Consider the following 13803-nt stretch of genomic DNA (forward strand, 5'->3'; position numbering starts at 1 on the left):
CTTCCTTCCTTCCTTCCTTCCTTCCTTCCTTCCTTCCTTCCTTCCTTTCTTTCCTTTTTGGAGCGGTGAAGGCAGGGCAATTGGGGTTAAGTGACTTGCCCAAGGTCACACAGCTAGTTAAATGTTAAGTGTCTGAGGTCGGATTTGAACTCAGGTCCTCCTGACTCCAGTGTCAGTACTCTGTTCACTGCACCACCTAATCACTCCCATTCCAGCCTATTTCTTGACTTTAAACTTTATGTTACAGTTGGGCTTTGCTTACCTGCTCGGGAGTAGGGGGTGGGGAGGGGGAACTGTCCAAAGCTTTAGGCTTTTTCACCCTGCCATTTTCACAGCTAGTTCTGGGAGTTTGTAAGTTTTTGGTGCTTCCAAGGTGTTGTAATATGGGGAAGGATGGGATCACTGCTCTCCTGGTTTTCATTCTACTTTTTACTCAGGAAGGACTCCTGCTTTCTTGTGACCAAAAGTATTTGTGTTACTCTTCCTGCCCTGAAAATACTACCCAGAACTAGGGCCCTACTCCCTCTTCTCCCTGAAATTGGGGCTTGGGACAGGATGATGGTCAATGGAGTTGTCCAACAGTGTCCTGTCCTATTCCCAGTGCCCACAAAATGGTCCGCTATAATTTCTTTCTGAACAGTTGTCCAATCCCCTTACCATCTCTAAGTGTTAAAAGCTCCCAGAACGATTGCTGCTTCTGCTGTTGATGTTACCACAACTGCAGCTTCCAAGGCCTGAGTTATGGGCTAGCCCCCACCCCAGTGTCACAGACCTACTTCCTACCTCCTAAGTTTTGGGGGGCTGGAAAATGTCGCACCTCAATGTTTCATTGGCTACATCACTCCAGAATTTGTTTTGAAGTGTTATTTTAAAGTTGTTTGGAGGGGAATTTGGGGAAAGTTCAGCAGGAATGCCAAAGACTAATTAAAGATAGCAACAAGCATTCAGAAACTGAAGTCTGATTACTAAAATCAGAAGGTTTTATTTTTGTTTTTGAGGGACAAGAAAGGAGGGAGCAGAGGGGAGGAAGTCTCCACTTCACAACACCTAAAAATCATCTTTTGAATGGAAGCTGAATGTTATAATTCCCTTGCTTTTTACAACTTCTCCTTTAGCTTCAGACAATATCATCACTCTCCTCATTTAGTCACTGATTCGATATTTCCCAGTTACTTGGCTACCATTTCTCCCTCATGGCGGCATCTCACTCAGGCCAGTGGAACTGTACTTTCTGTATCTGAATGGAATAACCCCTAGATTTCTAACACTGCCCCGCCCCAACTTTTACCCAAAAGCTGGGCAGAAGGAGCAACTGGGCAACAGCTTTCCCTGTCTCCCCCTTATCCTCTTGTTTCCCCAAGCAACACAGTTGTCCTACTTCTATATGGTCAAGATCCACTCCTCCCTCGCTGTTGTACCTTCCCTGGATTTTCCCCAAACGGGCCAGAACAAAGGTAAACATGAGGTCATGGGGAACATTTCTCCCCTATAAACACACTTTGCATTCTTTTGCCTTTCTTTTGCTCATAATATGCCCTGCTCCTGAAAAATATCTTTCCTCTCTGTCTTTAATTACTGAATTCCTTTCCTTCTTGTAAAGTCCAAATATGATGCCAGCTCCTCAATATAGTTCTCCCTAATCCTTTCACTGGTAATGACCTTTTTCTTCATGAACTATACACTGACCTTTGTTTTTGCAAGTCTCTAAGACATCTATCATATAATATTGTATATTATAGTTATCTTTGTATGAGTCATATCCTTCTTCTGAACTGTACCTTCCATGAAGATAGGGATGGTGGTTTATCTAAATTATATATCTTCCCCATTGTCTAGTACAGTATGATGCATAAAGCAGGTGCTTCATAAATGCTCAAGAAATGGAACCTTCAAGAACTAGGTCAAATGCCACCATCTGATGAACCTTTCCCATACCCCAAATCAACATGCTTTCCAACCTTACAAGAATATGTATGTGTATGTATGTATATAGTATGCATGTATATGTATATATGTGTATATGTGTACTTTGTAACCCATCTATGTTCTTTTTATACCCTATTGTATTTTGCACCTTTTCTATATTGGAACTGAAGAAAATGTTAATAATGAAAAGTTATTGGGATTTAAAAAAAAAAGTTGTAGTCAGTTCTCTAAGACTATAAATTTCAGACAAAGTGTAATCTCCAGGGGTCGAGGGAGTTTCCTCACTGTCAGTTCTCTATACCAATGAAAGCAACTATTTCAATCCAGGTGTGATACTTTATTATAACTTCCTTAATCATAATAAATTTGCATGTTATATCATCCCTAGTATATTTTAAACTCTTTAAAGATGAGGTTGTCTAAATTATCTTTGTATCTTTCCACTATTGGCATCATCATAGTGCTCTGCCATAGTAGTACATAGTAGCATAGTTGTCGAATTAAATTGTTGAACAAAGTTTAGGAACCATTTATATATAAAACTAAATTATGTTACTTTGTTGAAACAAACCACTCTTTGTACTAGCACTTGCTTAAACAAGGTCATGTTTCTATGACCATGAAAAGTTATGATATTCACCAAGTAATGGCATAAAATCTTTTAAGATCAGCAAGATGCAAAGGACACATTCAAATAAGAGCTGTACGTACTCCCTATACACTGCATAATGATGAAAAGATTTAAATTTAAGTCTAGAAAAGGCAAAAATTACATATTCTACAGGAAGTTCAAACTCACCATAGTAAGCATGGATAGGAATCATGTTAATCCTCTAAACATGGAGAGTAAAAAGGAAAAAGCAACATAAGTATTACATGATATTCTGAATACAAACTTAACCATAACAAAACAAAATAAATGTAGCTACTACAAACACTTGCCTTGTTTTTCTCTATAGTGGGACAAAGGAATCTCAGAACATATCTATATTTAACAAATAACTGTGCTTTAAGAGGAAAAACTGTTTTTAATTTAAGGTTAAATGTAATGTCTATAACCATCAATACTTCAGATTAGTAGAGTGGACCTTCAAATTACAACCTTTCTGTTTAAGGGGGGAAAGTACTTTCTGTCTACATTTGGAGAAAATCATATGTCAAGTATAAGGCTATTCAATTTACACATGAACAAGGAATACAAACTTGGGACTTTTATATATTGGAACTGAAGAAAATGTTAAAAATGAAAAGTTGTTGGGATTTTTTTTAAGTTGTAGTCAACTCTCTAAGACTATAAATTTCAGACAAAGTGTCAATCTCCAGGGGTCAAGGGAGCTTCCTCACTGTGAGTTCTCTATACCAATGAAATCAACTATTTTAATCCAGTTGTGATACTTTATTATAAATAATACATCTAAATGAAAATCTTTCTGAATTTCAAAAAATACATGCTTCCATACATTTCCAATAGGACATCTTTTTCAATGTTACTTCTGTGCTTTTGAAAAGGCAGGTTTTTAGTGGGGTTATCAAAACAGCTTTATCATTTTCTTACCTTTTCCTGCAAGTATTTCCTTCTGCTCAGCATCAGTTTCTTGATATCATACTATTACAGCATCAGTAACATTGGCAGAGATTTAAGAGCACTTTAGTTGTTTAGCCCCAAGTTTTAGATTTATCAGTAAGCTATTCCCTAAGAGGTATTTAATAGCTAAACTAGAAGAACAAAGGAGTTCCTTTTCCTCACTAAGGATTTCTATTTCTGCCTTCCAACCTACCATGGCAGAACATTTACCCAAATAATGTTCTACCTCTCTTAGTCCAATAATTCTAAGACAATTGGTTGAGCAGTTGCGTACTAAATTACTTTGCAAATAATTTGATTTGAAATTTAATTTCTTTTTGGCTGGCTGAATTCTAATTATTTTAGGGTAAATGAAAAACAAAATCGAACAAACATTTACTCCCATTTCTCTCTCTTCAATTTATGAATAGATCTGAGGGATTTGTGGCTGAAATCTACAATATCTAACAGACCAAATGATGTCATTCATATTTTGATGGCATAAAATTAATCAAGTATTGCACACCCAGCAGATCTTTATTTAAACACAAAGATTAATAGCCCTTCTTCTATTGTTCCAGGAATCATGTTTAAACAGGCCTTTCGGCATAATGGATTTATTAGAAAGTCATAAAGGTTAGCTATCAAATAGTTTTCTTCTATGTTCCTGAAGACTGGACAAATAAGCATGTGACACAACATAACCAAATAAACAAAGCTCAAGGCAAGCCAGAGTATCATTCATTTCTAAGCACTTTTTAGATCATACATTTCCTTTCTAGCAAAAGTGTAAAACAAGCCAGCAGAACTAGTTTGTGACTGCAAATCTCTGCCCTATTATTTATGCCTTAAAAGGGTCCTATAAGATACATTTAAAGCAATTTCCTCAAGAAAAAATGAACACAAGAATGTCTTCATAAGACATCAATGACTACAATTTTCTTCCCCAAAAGCAATTTTTTTAGTTTTCTCTGAACTAAGGCTATATCTATATGATATCCTCATCTATAACTCCTACTATATAAAATGAGAAAGTTGGCCTCAATGATTTCTGAGATCACCTGTAACTCTAACAGTCAATGATTCTGTGATCCACTCCAAAATTCAGCTGGAAAAATATGTGAAAACAAGTTGCATGATATAGTTGCATAATAAAAACTGGTTGAAACTTTTTCATCCAGATCTGGATTTAACACCCAGATTAGGTCTATATAAAAATCAAATGACAGTCTTCAAGTATATTAAATCATATTATAAAAGAATCCTGCATTTGGCAGCTGAGAAAACCCCAACATATGGAACAAAGCTCCCCTGTCTGGTAGCAGAGTCCTACTGTGGCAAAAAGCCCAAAAGTCAAGTAATTGAGTGGCAACATGACCAGGCAAAGGAAGCAAACCAAGCAGAGCAATCTAACATTAGACTCCTATTTTGGGGACAAAAAGGATCAAAGCATGGAACAGGAGGAAGAAAGTAAAGTCAGAACTCCTGCACCAAAAGCTTCCAAAAAAAACTACAAGCTGGTTACAGGCCATAGAGGACCTTAAGAAGCAGATAAGAGAAGTGGAAGAAAAATTGAGAAGAGAAATGAGAATGATGCAAGAAAATTATGAAATGACAGTCAACAGCCTGACTGAGGAAAATAACACCTTAAAAAACAGACTAACTCAACTGGCAAAAGAGGCTCAAAAAGGCAATGAGGAGAAGAATGCCTTAAAAAGCCTAATTTGCCAGAGGGAAAAAGAATCTCAAAAGCTCATTGAATAGAATCATTCCTTCAGAACTAGAGTGGAGCAAATGGAAGCTAGTGACTTTATGAGAAATCAAGATGCTGTTGCACAGATCCAAACAAATGAAAGAATAGAAGGGAATGTGAAATATCTCATTGAAAAAAACACTGACCTGGAAAATAGATCCAGGAGAGAGAATTTTAAAATTATTAAACTACCTGAAAGCCATGATCAAAGAAAGAACCTAGAAATAATCCTCCAAGAAATTCTCAAGGAAAACTGCCCTGATGTTTTAGAACCAGAGGGCAGAATAGAGATTGAAAGTATCCACTGATCACCTCCTGAAAAAGATCCCAAAAAGAAAACCCCTAGGAATGTTAGAGCCAGGTTCCAAAATTCCTAGACCAAGGAGACAATATTACAAGCAGCCAGGAAGAAACAATTTGAATATTGTGGAAATACAATCAGGATAACTCAGGATCTGGCAGCTTCTACACTGAGGGATCAAAGGGTTTGGAATATGATATTCCAGAGGTCAAAGGAGCTGGGATTAAAACCAAGAATCACCTACCCAGCAAAACTGAGTATCATGTTTCAGGGGAAAATATGGTCATTCAGTGGAAGAGAGGACTTTCAAGAATTCTTGATGAAAAACCAGAGTTGAATAGAAAATTTAACATTCAGATACAAGAAACAAGAGAAGCATGAGAAGGTAAAAAGGGAAAAGAAATCATAAGGAACTTATCAAAGTCGAACTATTAAAATTCCTACATGGAAAAACGATAATAAAAGGAAGGGTGGATTAGGGGAAGAAGTGTTCAAAAGCTAAACAGATTTTTGGGGAGGGGAGAAGGTAAAAATACAAAAGGGTAAATAGAACTGGATAATAGGAAATACACAGTTAGCTACTGTTAACTGTGAATGTGAATGGAATAAACTCACTTATCAAGCAGAAGAGAATAGCACAATGGATTAAAAACCAGAATACAACAATATGTTGATTACAAAAACCTTATCTGAAGTAGAAAGGCACTGAATTTTTTTAACTAACTGAACCCCTTTAATTGCTTGGTCTGAATCCAGAAGTCATGGACTACTAAAGACATTGACACACAGAGTTAAAATAAGAGGCTATAGCAGAATATATTATGCTTCATCTGAAGTAAAAGAGACAGGAATAACAATCATGATCTCAGTCAAAGCAAAAGCAAAAATAGATAAATTAAAAGAGATAATCAGATAAGGATATTTTGTATTACACAGATAAAAGAGTCTGGCAAAGAAACTGAAGAAGAAAATAAGAGTGTTTTGTTTGGGGACAGTAAGGCCTTAAAGTGGGAAAAAATGCAACAAACCTAACAAGAATTCCTAGAAGACCTACATAAAGAGATCTTTTTAAAAGAGCAAAAAATGATTTGAAAAATTAAATAAGAATAGTAAGAAAAATTTGAGAAAAAGAAATGAGAGCAATGTAAGAAAATTATGAAAAGAGAATTTTTTGATCTTTATTCATTTGTTTGTTTACTTTTAGTTTACAAGATTCAGTTCCACAATTCCTTGAGTTTCAAAGTTTCTCTCTCTCCCCTCCCTTCCCATGACAGGATACAATCATGTATAGGATCTGCAAATACTTTCACATGAGACATTAGTCAGGTTATAAAGAAGGATTGTATCAGACGGAATGAACAATGGGAAAGAGGAAACAAAACCAAACAAGAAAAAGATCAGATAGTTTGCTTCAATCTGGATTCAAACTCAGTTCTTTCTAGTTCTTTCTCTGGATGTAGACATCTCTCTCTATCATGAGTCTTTTGGGGTTGACTTATAACCCTGCATTGCTGAGAAGAGTCCAGTCTATCAAAATTGGTCGTCAAACATTCATTGTGTCTGTAATTGTGTACAAATTTCTCCTGGTTCTACTCTTCTCACTCAGCATCAGTTTGTATAAGCCTCTCCAGGTAAATATGAAGTCCATCTGCTCCTCGTTTCTTATGGCACTAGAGTATTCCATTACATTCATATACTACAACTTGTTCAGCCATTCCCCAATTGATGGGCATCCCCTTAATTTCCAATTCTTTGTCACCACAGAAAGAGCTACTACAAATATTTTTGTACATATGGGTCTTCTTCCCACTTCTATGATCTCTTTGGGATACAACCCTAGAAGTGGTATTGCTAGGTCAAAGGGTATCCAATTATTTATAGCCCTTTGGGCATAATCCCAGATGGCTCTCCAGAATGATTGGATCAGTTCACAACTCCACCAGCAATGCATTAGTGTTCCAATTTTTCCACATCCTCTCCAGTATTTGTCATTTTCCTGTTTTGTCATCTTGTCCAATCTGACTGGTGAGATGTGATACCTCAGAGTTGTTTTGATTTGCATTTCTCTAATCAATAGTGATTTAGAGCATTTTGAAAAGAGAATTTAACAGCTTGGTAAAAGAGGCACAAAAAATACTGAAGAAAAGAGCACCATAAAAAACCAGCTTGGCCAAATGGCAAAAAAAAAATTTTACAAAACCTCACTAAGAAAAGAACTCCTTAAACAGCAGAATTGGCCAAATGGAAAAAAGGGGTTAGAAAAGCTCACTTAAAAAATAATTCTTTAAAATTAGAATCAATCAAAAGGAAGCTAGTGATTCCATGAGACATCAAGAAGCAATAAAACAAAGTCAAAAGAGTGAAAAAATAGAAATATCTCACTGGAAAAACAAGTGACACAGAAAATAGTCTGAGAGGGGATAATTTAAAAATTACTGGACAACTTGAAAGCCAATATTTAAAAAAAAGAGTCTAGACATTATGTTTCAAGAATTTATGAAGGAAAATTGCCCAATATCTTAGAACCAAAGGGCAAAAGAGAAATTTAAGGAATCTACCAATCATCTCCAGAAAGAGATTCTAAAAAATATAAAATATCAAGATTAATAGAAGAAATATATTATTTAAATAACTAATATCAAAAAAAATGAACAAACAAAATGATCTGCCAAAGAAAATAACTCCAGGATCAAAGTAATTTAGAAGTGAATTTTTACCAAACATTAAGAGAAAAATTAATTCCACTATTAAATAAATGTTTTTGAAAAATAGAAACATAAAAAAGACTTTTCTAATCTTTTTCTGTAATATAAAACATGATGTTGTCTCAAGGAGAGATAAAGTAGAAAAAACTATAGACATATCCCTGATGATGCAAAATTTAAAAAAAATATTAGCAAAGCAACATATTAAGAAGATGATACAGTTATCAGATTAGAATAATGCCAGTCATGTAAGGTGGGCTTCATGTAGGGAAGATAATAAATAGAGTAAAGTAAATTAAAAAGCAAATAATTACATCAAGAGATGCTGAAAGGCTTTTGAAAAAAAGGAAAACTTGTTTCTGTTTTTTTTTAAAGAAAAATCTTTAAAACTACAAAAGTAAATGGACTTTTCTTATAGTAAATAATATTTCTATAATATTATGCATACTATTATAAAATAATTAAAATATATATCATAATGTAATGGAGAAAATTGGGTACCTTTCCCTAAAATCAGGGTAAAGTAAAGATGTTTACTACTATTTAACAAAGTGAAATCAATAAGCATTTACAAGTTATCTACCATGTTCCAGGCACTGTGTGAAGCACTAGAGACACAAAGAAAGGACCAAAAAACCAGTCCCTATCCTCAAGGAGCTCACAGTCTAATGAGGGAGACAACAGGCAAACTGGCATTTTAGGGGTGTGTGTGTGTGTGTGTGTGTGTGTGTGTGTGTGTGTGTGTGTGATGAAATGGAGATAATCTTCATAATACTGCTCGAAATCCTAGCATAGAAAGCAAAATAGAAGCAATAAACATAGGCAAAGAGGAATCAAAGTTATTACTTTTTTTCAGATGATACATTTTATTTATAAGACCATAGAGTCAAATAAAATTAATTTGAAAAAATAGATTTATCAAAGTTAGAGTATGTAATTCTAATGACTAAGAAATGTGTAAAATATACACTCGGGAATAATATTAATACAATGACAAATCAGTCTTTACAGAAATAAAAAGAGATCTAAATAACTGAACAAATATTCATTGTTCATGGGAAAGCCAAGCCAATAAAATAAAAATAACAATACAACCTAAATCAACTTGCTTATTTGGTGCCACACCAAATGATCTCACACCCTTAAGATCAGTAAAAATGACGAATGTTAGAAGGAATTTAGGCTAATAGACACACTGATGCACTATTGATGAAAGTGTGAATTGGTACAGTCATTTGGGAAAACAATTTGGAATTATGACCATAAATTCATTAAACAGAATATTCTTTTACCAAATGATACCACTGCTATACATAAAGCAATGAGATCAAAGAAAGAGGAAAAATACCTATATGTACACATGCATGCGCATGCACACACATGTTCTTTTTTGTTAAGAAAAGTGGAAACTAGGGTGGAAGCTACCTACTAGGTAGTGGCAAAATAAATTATGGTATAGTAATATAATGGAATTGTGCTATAAGAAATAACAAAACAGACAATTTCAGAGGAAACTGGGAAGACCTTTGAACTGATGGAGAGTAAAAGTGAGAAGAAGTAGGAGAACAAGTAGCATAATGGCATTGTTATAAGGAAAAACAACTTTAAAAGAATTTAAATCTCTGATCAATGCAGTGCCAAACTGTAATTTCAAATGAAGCACTCTACCTCCTGTCAGAGAAGAGATGGACTTAAAATAGAGAATAAAAAAAGACATTTTTGAACATGGACAATACGGGAGTTTGTTTTGTATGACTCTTCATATTTGTTATGTGGGTTTTCTTTTTATTGTTCCTTGGAAGGATGTGTGTGGGGGGGGGGGGGGGGGCTGTGTGTGACTGTCTGTGTGTGTGAGAGAGAGACAGAGAGACAGAGACAGAAAGACAAAGAGACAGAGACAAGAGAGACTGAGAAAGACAGAGAGAGAAATAAAATAAATAAACAATAAAATTAAAATTTTGGGAAAATACCTCCAATATCACCCCCGTCCAGATCTTTGTTGTCATCTATCAAACTTCAAGTCCCCCTCTCTCTATCAATGAGTTGGCACTTGGCACAGTCTTCCACTCCAATCCAACCTCTCCTCTCTCCTTGGTTACTTCAATATTCACAAGGAAAACCTTTGGAACAACCTAGTTATTCAATGGTTGTTCAGATCTCATGATCTCTGCCTCTACCTCAGTTACTTATTAGCTTGGTCATTCTTTAGACCTTAATCTCATCTGACATATCCCATCTTTTAGATCTTGAACTCTAAACTTCCCCAATGATTACAATCTCTTGTCCTACCTTTCACTAACTCACTCTTTGTAAGATTCTTCATCCTTTCCTTGATCTTTGACTAGTCCCTTGCACTCTCTTTGACCTCTCAATGCCCATGTTTTGGCCTTAGTCTTGACCCTAAAGTTAACCAATTTAACAAGGCACTGTTTTCCAAGCTTGAGTTTCTTACCTCCTTGTCCTTCCACTGTTCACACAATGGTAATCCTTAGCTCCTACTTCCAAGTTACTGCATACAATATGAAGAGGTCATGAAACCATTAAATCCACTACAAATTTTGACTGTGAGTCCCATGCTCTCTACACTTTGCCACAGTCTACCACATGGTAAGGATAATTAATCCAAAGCATAACACTATTCATATAGTGATTATAGGAACAAGCTAGAACTTGGTACCAAACTCCCCAGATTCAATGTCAGTATAGTAGCTAACTTCTCAGTTATCACTATCCTAATAGAAATAGCCTAGAAAACTTCCTACTGTGCCTTTCGCTTTCAAATACATATTAACTATCTCATTTAAGAATAAAAGACACTCATACCTTAAGTCTATTTCTAAAAATAAAAACAAAAAACAAACCTAAACCATGCTGATAGATGGAACAGCAGTGTGGTAATGTCAAATTACAAGTTGCCCTATTCTATCATAGTTAAAAAACATTAAAACCATCAGTCTTCTAAAACAAACACATCCCATTCAACAGATGCAAAAAACAAGACATGAAGCCAGTTTGCAACTCTTTCAAATTATAGTCAGTCATCACTTCTAGGATCCCTGATTATGTTAATGTTCTAATCAATCTACACCATAATTTAAAAAACAACATAAAAGAAGATTGCCAATGCATTGGAAAGATTTATGAAAAGAAAGACGTTAAAATTACACAGCAAGAAAATACATGGAAGGGCAGTGATGTGTATCAATAGAAGGTATATCCATGTTGGGAAAATCATAGATCCATAAGAATATCAAGGAGAATAATAAATATATCAGCATCCCAATGACCTTAAGTTCTCAAATTCCAAACCTTAGGAGTCTCCACTATGCCTTAACAGGTGGTTACAAAGAAATAAGATATTAATAATTGTGTTCCCAGAGAAAAGAGGAAAATTCCTTATACATGGATTTCTTCCTTTGGTGAGCCTCTGAAATCTTACAATGGAACCTTAAAAAAGAAACCCAATGTGATTAAAATCAATAGAGCACATCATTTGCAGATACTGGTGACCAAGAAAAGGCAATATGCCTCTGGCAGGTTATTATTAGATTACACTATTTCACTGACAGGTTCAAGACTTTAAGGGCAACAAAGAAACATATATTATTTCTTTGGGGGAACCAGTGAATATTTTCTACCCTCAAAGGAAAACTATCACTTACTTTTTCAAGATAGGGATTTAAAACTATCTTTTTCAGTACCTCCTAGAGCCTGAAATTAATTATTTTTATATTTTCAAAAAGAAAAAGGGAGTTGATTTTCCTTATTAAAATTAAGCTGAACCCCATTTTCACTTAACAACACAGTAGTGAGTCATTCTGTCTTTATATGTTGTGTTTACAGACAGTAGCACACCTCATAAGAGGTGGTAGTTGGTTACTTCTGAATAGGCATCTGAACATGAAACCATTTTTCAGTCTTCATCACACTAAGAATAAATAGCTTTTTTCTAAATTTCCTTGAACCTCAGAGCTGAAAGGAATCTTACAGGCCACCTATTACAACCTTCCTTCACCCTAACCTCAGTGAATCCCTGAAATAAAACAATCTGGGCTCCATTAAAAATATTTCCAATAATAAGGGGTTCACTGTGCACCAAGGCAGCTCAGTTCACTATTAGACAATCTAGTAAATAGGAAATGCTTCCTCATCCAAACTACCAAAATCTGCCTCCTTATAACTTTAAACAATTCATTGATTGACATTCTGTTTTCTGAAGTCAAACAAAGTAAGTCTATTTTTCTTTCACAAAAGAATTACTTATAGATGGAGAGAAAGATTATGGTATCTCCTCTAGGCTAGATGACCCCAGGTCCTTGAAGACTTCTAGTTACTTTACCTTCCTTGGACCTACTGTAGCTTGTTGATGTATTTCCTGATCAAATTGAACACAGGAAAGTTTTCACCAGATCAGAAGACTGTAGGACTTGTCATCTCCCTAGTCCTAGAAACTATGCTTCTACTAATGTAACCTAAGACCATCTGAGGTTTTGTTACTATTGTTGTTATTTGTTTTTGCTTCACTAATTTAGCACACACTTGACTGATGTTCTGCTTTCAGTCCAATAAGGCAAAAAAAACCCACACAAAATGATCTTTTTCTAGGTCAAGTAGCCTGTACTTTCTATAAATTTTTTAAACTCAAGCTCAAGAAGACTTCACATTTACCTTTATTAAATTTCATTTTATTAGATTTATTTTAGGTTGTCAAAATCTTTTTTTGATCCCAATTCTTTCATCCAACATTTTAACTATCTTTATAATGTTCATGTTACCCAAGAATTTGACAAGCATGACATCTAGGCCTTCACTGAAATCATCAATATAAATATTGAAGAGAAGAGATGCATGAGCAGATCTCTGGGGCATTCTACTAGTCATCTCCCTTCCTAGATGATATCCATCCATTAATCATCAATCTCAGGTCTGATCATTCAACTAGTTCTAAAAGCCATCTAATTGCACTGCTATCTAACCTACATTGTTTCCTCTTGTCCACTATTAAATGGTGAGCTACCTTGCTAAATAATCTGATGAAAGCCAAGGATGCTGAATCTAAGGCATTTCCCTGATATACCAGTCTAGGAACCCTGTCAAAAATGTTTCTTAATGAGGAAATGATAAACTTCTAAATGGTGCTTCAAATATAAGATTTAATATTTCACAGTGTAATTTTAGCCCAAATGCTTTATTAAATTTAGGTTGGTTCCACTGGAGCTGAACAAATCAAAATGGAACAGAAAGTCAGCCATAGTTGTCTCAATTGAACTGTTTTTCTCCTATCAGGCTTTTACCTATAGCTGGCTAAACAGTACAAATGGAAACTTATGGAAATGATGGTTCCTACACAGCATGGTGAATTATCCAACTATAGTGGAAACATCCTTTAGGCAGACTGGGGCAGTTGAATGAATCAATCCCAGAGATTCATGCTTGATTGGAAATCAGAGATCAATGAGACTTTAGTGACTTTCCATCACTAAATTGGGAGTAGAATAAGGGAAGCAAAATTAATCACATTGAAATGGATTAATCTTAACGTCTCACCCTAGGC

Source organism: Petaurus breviceps, unplaced genomic scaffold (genome assembly GCF_028583685.1).
Source record: "Petaurus breviceps papuanus isolate PSGF00001 unplaced genomic scaffold, PetGlider_PUasm1.0 188, whole genome shotgun sequence".
Lineage (NCBI taxonomy): Eukaryota > Metazoa > Chordata > Mammalia > Diprotodontia > Petauridae > Petaurus > Petaurus breviceps.